The sequence below is a fragment of the Phaseolus vulgaris genome, chromosome 4 (assembly GCF_051622355.1).
Source record: "Phaseolus vulgaris cultivar YP4 chromosome 4, ASM5162235v1, whole genome shotgun sequence".
NCBI classification, from domain to species: Eukaryota; Viridiplantae; Streptophyta; class Magnoliopsida; order Fabales; family Fabaceae; genus Phaseolus; species Phaseolus vulgaris.
In genome coordinates, this window is record NC_143501.1 from 8,334,327 (window position 1) to 8,343,117 (window position 8,791).

Here is an 8,791-nt window from a genome sequence, read left to right on the forward strand (position 1 = left end):
ACAATTGAACCAAGGTAACTACTTATTTCTTACTGCATAACTTTAAATTTAAAACATTCCATAGTTGGTAGCTTTTGCTTCTATTAACACCTTAGCACATAACCAAATGAAATGCAAATGTACTAAGTGAAGATAGCAAACAAAATTGGTGGAGATTATGCACATGAGTAAGGATTGTTCAAAAATCCATACTCAGCCACATAATTGAATTAAGGTAACCACTTATTTCTTATGGCATAACATTAAATTTAAAACATTCCTTAGTTAATGATTTTTGCTTCCAACAACACCTTAGTGTAGAACCAAATGAAATGCAAATGTGTTTAGTGAATGTAACAAATAAAATTGATAAAGTTGTCGGTGATTATGCACATGAGTTAGAATTGTTCAAAAATCCATACTCATGTATCCACATAATTGAATGAGAGTAGCCATTAGTTCCTCTATGTATAAATTAAGTTTAAACATTCCTAAGTTTGTGGTTTTTCTTCCATTAACACCATACTACATAACCAAATACAATTCAAATTCATTGAGTGAATATAACAAATAAAATTGGTAGAGTTGGTTGTGATAGTGCACATCAATCAGAATTTTTCGGAAACACATATGAACTATCCACATAATTAAACAAAGTTAATCACTTATTTCTTATTGCATAACTTCAATTTAGAGAATATCTAAGTTGGTGGATTTTCCTTTCATTAGCACCTTAGTACAAAATCAAATGAAATGAAAATGTATTGAGTGAAGATAACAAAACAAATGGGTGGCGTTGTTGGTGATTATGCAGAATAATTAGAATTGTTCAAACACACATACACATGTGTCCACATAATTAAACCACGATAACCACCTATTTCTTACTGCATAACTTTAAATTTAAAGCATTCTTTAGTTGGTGGCTTTTGTTTCCATTAACACCCACAAAAGAAAATTATTAAATAGAAACCAATCTTAGAGACCAAAAATAAAAACTATGTACTATTTTCAAGACTACAAAAATTATTGGTATTTAAATTAGTTTCTATTATTGATAAATGATTTTTAAATTAATATCTAATTAGATGCCAAGGTTTTAGTTACCAACTTTTAGAATCTAAATAATTTGTAGCTAAAACTTAGACATATGTCTCATTCTTTTGTATGCATGTGCTATGTCTAAATTATAATTACTATCTTTATTGACATTCATTCTATGTCTAAGTTATTTTGATATGAATATAGGGAATTTAAAAAATTGTAAATGAAAATTATTTATATCTTAAAATAAAAGTGATAATATATAACTATTAATTTTTTCAAATTTGAAAGCTAAGAAGGTCATGTTTTCCACACTTCAATTCATCCATTGATGTCATTTTCAAGTCCATTCTTCCGCAACATTCAAAACTACCACAAAAAAAGAAGTCAAAACAAGCTAGTTTTGCGTCACTATGAATCCTTAACGACATCAACCTTATTTGGACGAGAGCATAACATTGAGACATCTTGAAATTTTTGTTCAAATTGGACATTTTAAAATAGAATTCTCACGTTGAATTTTTTAAATAGTAGAAAAATATAACCCAATGTACATAATGTTAAATACAATGTTCATTGCACCAAACATTGGATGATCCTAGGAAAAATATTTTTGTAATCCATACAGTTGAGGTGAGACTTAATTTCAAGTGGACAATTTCGTTAAATGAATTGAATTGAATTTACTAATTCTATTAGATCATTCACAATTCTAGTTTAAATAAAATAAAATGGACTAACTTTAACTAAGCACCAAACTAGAAATTTCAACATTATTTTCTATAGAAATTTAATTGTTCAGCGCTTTTGTAGACTTTAGAACTCAACTTTAGAACTAAAAAGTCTAATTAAAAATCTGAAATAAGTGATGTGAGATTTCTAGAGCATATTGGCAATGGAAATTAAGAAATAAGTGATGCGAGATTTCTTTTTATCCACACAAACTACAGTTTGAGTTCATAATACACTCTTGCCGCCACAAGTTCTCATTAACGGGAAGGCGATTAAGTGAATTTTCTTTAACGTACAAATGTGCCTTCTTAAAGGTCAAAGCATCATTACTAGCTAACTTCCAAAGAGGACGAAATATATTCTCTTTAGTATTTAAGATATACAGTTTAGACCAAAAAAATTTCTTACCTTACTAACTAGGTAAACATACCAATTTATAATTTCCTAAGTAACTCATGGACTTGATAATTAATTTAATATATCTAATAACAATGGGATGTATTTATGCTAGCTTAATCCATTTCTACAAAGAAGAGCTCTACTAATGATTTTGTAGTTGTGATGATAAATTAGAATAAATTATACATTCACATGATGTGAGTTGATTAAGGGATTACCCATTATAAGACACTTTCAAGAATTGGATCAAGATTCTACAAGCAATTCAAGAACACAACAAGATCAAGAGAACCAAATGGAAACCCATTTCAATTACAAAAATCGAGAAACTCATGGGAAAGCCATTTCAAGAACATGAACCAAATAGAACATCAACAAGTAATTCCAACCGATTAAAACAAGAACCAGTGATAAACTATGGATTAGAAACATTCAATAGCAACATTTGACCGATTGAAAAATAAGAACAAGAAACCAAACATGTTTTAGAGTTTTTGATATAGAATGGGTATGGAAGAAGACAATGAAGAGTTGAAGAAAGTTATGTGGTTGAAAACAATGGGAGTGATCACGCCACTTGGATGGTGGAAGGCTCCAAGATGAGTGAGAGTGCCGCCACTTGAGGATTCCCAAGACCCACAAGATAAGACAAAGAGAAGGAGAGCAAGTCTCACAAAGAAACCACTCAAATTCTAGAGATTAACCTCACTTTCAATTTTCAATATTCAACTTTTGATACAAGGCACCATGCACCTCTATTTATACAAGGCAAGGGAGTTGGAAGAGTCACTCTTCTAGTTCCTTCTCTAAAGTACCACCTAAGAGAGAAGGGAGTTGGAAGAGTCATTCTTCTAGTTCCTACTCTAAAGTAGCGCCTAAGAGCCTTACATGAGAGGTGTCTTTTGGTTTTCCTCTTTTGGCATCTTCCTAAAGCTACTCTTATATTATTTACAAATTTATACAAGGGTAATTACAAAAAGAGAAAGCATTTGATGCTCTTTACCCAAAACTTTAGACTTGCTCCTTGTAATCCTTCCTTGAAGTTCTCCTCAATATTAAAAACACTAATAGGAAGAACTTAAAGTGTTGTGGACCTTGACCATTCCTCCTATTGATGGCATCTTTAAATGCTTGTTGAGATGACTCATCAAGTATAGCATCCTTGGTCATCTTCATGTATTTTTGGATCATATCACAATTATCCTTGTGTCATTATCATTGATATTGAACCATTAAGCATCTAATATAAAGTTTATCATTGGCATCATTCATATTGATATCCAATATACTATTATGTCTAATAGATTCTTTATGATAAATCCCTAGTGGTCAAATCCTACCCTTACTCAAAACTGAAAGGTTTAACTCACTAGTGACACAGATCCCTCTTCATTCTCACTGATCCCTCTTCTTTCCCTCCTCACCCGCACTATTCATAGACCACCCTTCCACCTTCGCCGTCGCGCCGCTTGCTTTGCGACCAACGCTGCCCGCACCGCCTACTAGCACCGCCCCACGACCGCGCCCCTGCGCCACCATGACCGCGCCCCTGCAAAGTCGTGCCCCGCATCGCGCCCTTGCACCGTCACGCCCGGCGCCAACACCGCCTCCTTGTTGTCCTGTTTGTTAATAAAGTTCTCGCTCGTACGCGCGAGTTTCTTTTTTCGTTTCGTTTCACTTTTGATGTTAGTATATTTTTATTTATTATTTAAGTATATATTAAATATTATTAACTATATTTTGAAAGTGTTTGTTTTGAGTTAGATATTAATTTTATATATTGAATGTATTGAGTCTGAGTCCGAGGGTGTCCGACCTTCACCAATTTGAATTTAGTTTTTAATGATTAGATGATTTTTCTATGTATTGAACTAACTGATTCTGAGTCCGAAGGTGTCTGACCTTCGGTAGGTTTGATTTAGTTTTTAATGATTATATATTGTTTTCACATATTGAACACACTGGTTCTAAGTCTGGAGGTGTCCGACCTTCGACAATTTTGATTTATTTTTTAATGATTACATATTGAACGTATTGGTTCTAAGTCCGCACTGGTTCTTAGTTTAGCAATTCTATGGATCGAAGTTCGATTAATACACCACAGATAAGTGATGCTTACGAAAAAGGGGTGGAAGAATTCATACAGTTCGCAGAACATAATGTCGTTAGTTGTAATAATGGAGTAAGAATAAGGTGTCCCTGTGTCAATTGTTTGAATGGAAGGATATTGAGTGTTTCCAAAATTAGAGAACATCTTTTGTGTGATGGATTTTAGAAAAATTATACAACATGGACATGGCATGGTGAATTGTTAGACTTGCCAAGTGTGCGTGGAGCTTCGGAGGATGTTCATTTATCAATGGATGATAGATTAGAAGACATGATTCGTGATGTGGGAGTAGAATCTTTTGCTAATGCAGTTTTCGAAAATATGTCTAAAGATGTAGTGACTCCTTTGTATCCTGGTTCAACTAACTCCACACGATTATCAGCAGTGTTAAGGTTGATGAATTTGAAGGCAATGAATTGGTGGACCGACAAAAGCTTTACATAATTGCTCGAATTGGTTAAGGACATGTTTCCAGAAGGAAATACATTACCCAATCGAAATTATAAAGCAAAAAAATACTTTGTTCGATGGGTATGGAATATAAAAAAATACATTAATGTTCTAACGATTGTATTTTATAAAAAAATGAGTACAAAGTTTTAAGATGATGTCCCAGGTGTGGTTTGTTACGTTTTAAGGTTAAAGTTGGTCAGAATTGTTGAACCAAGTGGTGTTCAAGCTTTGAAAAATCCAAACCCTTTGAAGGATGTTGAAGCCTTGGTTGTGCTTGCTGTTGCTGTGCTGGTTTAGTTTAGTTATGGGGTAGTTTGAGTGTTGTAATCCACCCCTTGATTGAATATAAATCATAGGCATTCTCAATCTTTGTGAAAGTAAAATGTTTTTCAAACTAAGTTAAAACAACCAATTGTTTTGTCGAAACAACCGATTGTTTATACTTGGATGTTTTTAGAAAAGATTGAAAACTGTTTTTCAAATGGTTGAACTGTTAGAACCAAAACAACCGATTGATTCGAGGAAACAACCGATTGTTTGTTTTGGTACCATAACAGAAAAACTGTTTTATCTTTGACTGAGCTTTAAATGATTTAACTGCTTACGCTCCAGTCATTAAATGCTTTGATCAATCTTTTAATGCAATTTAAGAGTTTGTTAAGATTTGATAACAAACAACATCTTTGAATATATTCAGAAAAGCAGATTTGAGTAACAATCTATTTAACAAGATTTTGCTAAGAGTTTTTGAGTTTTTCAAAGAGCTGAGATTGATGAGAGTTTGTGATTGATCAAAGTGTGTGGAATAAGATTCTGCTTGGATTGATTTCAGATTATCTTCTGTAACAAGTGTAATCCTTGTACTCTGTGAAACAAGTTTTCGTTTCTGTGTTTGCTAAGATTGGCTGTATGTTTTTGAGGGGATCAAGATCAGCAATCTTAGTGTTGGTGTGTTGGCCAAGAAGAGTGTGTGTCTTGAGGTGTTCAAGGTCACTTTCTTGGTTGTGGTGTAAGTGATCAAGGTGTGATTGCTTAGTGGATTTCCTCAGAGGGTTTATGAGAAGACTGGATGTAGCTCTAGATTTGGAGTGAACCAGTTTAAACATCTGTGTGCAATCTCTCTATCCCTAGCTCTTTAAATTCAGTTTTGATATTTGTTCACTGGTATAAACAACCGATTGTTTCGGTAAAACAACCGATTGTTTTTACTAGTGTTGTGCCTTTTGCTTTATGTTTTGAAAAACTGATTTCTTAATCAAGGTTTTCTTGAAGTAATTTCATTCAAGGCTTAAAAGTTTGCGAAAACCCTCTTTAAACAATTCACCCCCCTCTAGTTGAAAGCCATATATTCTAACAATTGGCATCACGAGCTTGGTTCTTAAAAGTTATTCAAGTTGATCCAAAAATCTTTTTTCTATGGCTGGAAAACTATCTTTTGAGGAAGGTGCTTCAATCTACAAACCACCTTTATTCTGTGCATTGAATTACAAATATTGGGAAGCAAGAATGAAAATCTTTATGGAATCTATTAATCAAGGAATTTGGGATTCAATTGAGAATGGTCCTTACATTCCAAATTTTAAAAAGAATGGTTCTTTCTTTGCAAAACCTTGGTCTCAATGGACCAATGATGAATGTAAGATGGCCAAGCTTGATTGTACTGCTCAAAACATAATAGCTTCTGCACTAGATACTAATGAGTTTTTCAGGATATCAAAATGCAAAACTGCTAAGGATATGTGGGACACACTCAAGGCTGCTCATGGACACAATGAACCAAAGGAGGCAATGACAAAGAGTCAAGCAAGAAAGAAAAGAAGGCAAAATAAGAAAAGCCTCAACCTTTGCTTCATGGCCAGAAGGGAGGATGACTCAAGTAGTGTAAGTTCATCAAACTCTGAAAATTATGGTCAATTGCTTCAAGCCTTTCAAGAAACACATGAAGAAGCTCTCTTGAACAATCGGTTAAAAGAAAAGAATAGTTGGCTTGAAAACAGAGTAAAGACACTGAAAGATGAATTAGAAAATTCAAAAACAGATTTTGAAAATCTTGAAATCATTTACAAAAACTCCTCGTGCAAGTGTGATACTCTAGTTTGTGAAAATTGCGAAAATCTTGAAAAGAAGGTCCACTATCTTGTTAAAACTGTGGATAAGCTTTCTAAAGGCCAATCCAACTTTGAGAGTGTTCTAGCATCTCAAAACTGTGTTTTTGGAAAAGCTGGATTGGGTTTTAATCCACAAAACAAACAAGATAGATTTTCAAAATCATTTTCGAAAATGCCAGAAAAACAATCGATTGGACCATCGAAACAACCGATTGTTACATGCTTCTATTGCATGAAAAGAGGCCATTCTGTGAGGTTCTGTAAAATCAGAAAATATGTTGTTCCTAAAGGTCTTATGAAGTGGATTCCTAAGGGTAATAAAGCTTTAATTGATGAGTGTAAACCAAATGGACCCACATTCATAAGGGGACCAAATCTTTGTACTTGAAAATCTTTTTTGTAAGAAATCTTGGAGGAGGGCAAGCAATTGTGATTCTTGGATAGTGGATGCTCCAAGCACATGACAGGGAACAAATCAAAGTTCCTGAGTATCTCCTTTAAGCAAGAGGGTCATGTCACCTATGGAGACAACAACAAAGGAAGGATTCTTAGGAGAGGATCCATAGGAGACAAAAACATCTTGGTAATCCATGATGTGCTTTATGTAGAAGGCCTAAAGCATAATCTGTTGAGCATTAGCCAACTATGTGACAAGGGATATCAAGTGATGTTCAAGTCAAACACATGTGAAATTTTTCTACCCAACACCAAAGAGGTAATGTTGGTAGGTAAGAGAGTTAATAATGTGTATCTTCTAGATATCTCTTCACCATGTTCAATTGGATGTCTTCTATCCAAGCAAGATGAATCTTGGCTTTGGCATAGAAGAATTGCTCATATTCACATGAATCACTTGAACAAGCTAATTTCAAAGGATATTGTGATTGAGCTGCCAAAACTCAAGTTTGAGAGGGATCACATTTGTGAAGCATGCCAAAAAGGGAAACAAGTGAAAAGTTCTTTCAAAATTAAAAATGTTGTTTCATCTTTGAAACCTCTTGAACTTCTTCACATGGATCTCTTTGGACCCTCAAGAACTATGAGTCTTGGTGGAAATTATTATGCTCTTGTTATTGTTGATCACTTTTCTAGGTACACTTGGACTCTTTTCTTGGAATCAAAGAGTGATGCCTTTTCTGCATTCAAAAAGCTAGCAAGAAGGTTGCAAAATACAAAGAACAACAACATAGGTTCTATTAGAAGTGATCATGGAGGAGAATTTCAGAATGAGAAGTTCAGCAAATTCTGTGAGAAGATGGGAATTCTGCACAACTTCTCTGCTCCAAGAACACCACAGCAGAATGGAGTGGTTGAGAGGAAGAACAGGTCTCTCGAAGAGCTAGTAAGGACAATGTTTAGTGAATCATCACTTCCTAAGTACTTTTGGGCAGATGCAGTGAGCACCTCATGTTATGTGATGAATAGGGTGCTTATAAGGCCTATTTTGAAGAAAACTCCATATGAACTCTTCAATGGAAGGAAGCCTAACATCAGTCTTCTCAAAGTCTTTGGCTGCAGCTGTTTCATTCTCAACAATGGAAAGGAAAACTTGGGAAAGTTTGATGAGAAAGCGGACCTTGGTATCTTCATAGGGTATTCACTCACAAGTCATGCATATAGAGTCTACAACAAGAGGTTGATAACTGTTGAAGAATCAGTTCACGTTGTCTTTGATGAGGTAGATCGCAAAATCAATCAAATCCCAAAGACCAGTGCTAAAGAAGATGAACAAAGCATCGATTTGGAAAAGCTGGAAATCTGTGCAGAAAAACAACTGGTTGATTCGCAGAAACAACCGATTGAAATTCTGCAACAGATTGAGCTGCCCAAGGAGTGGAGGATTCCTAGAGATCTGTCAGTGGATAACATCATAGGAAAGATAAAGGAAGGTGTCTCCACACATAGCTCCATCTCAAACTTCTGCAGGCACACAACTTTTGTCTCTCAAATTGAACCAAAGTCAATT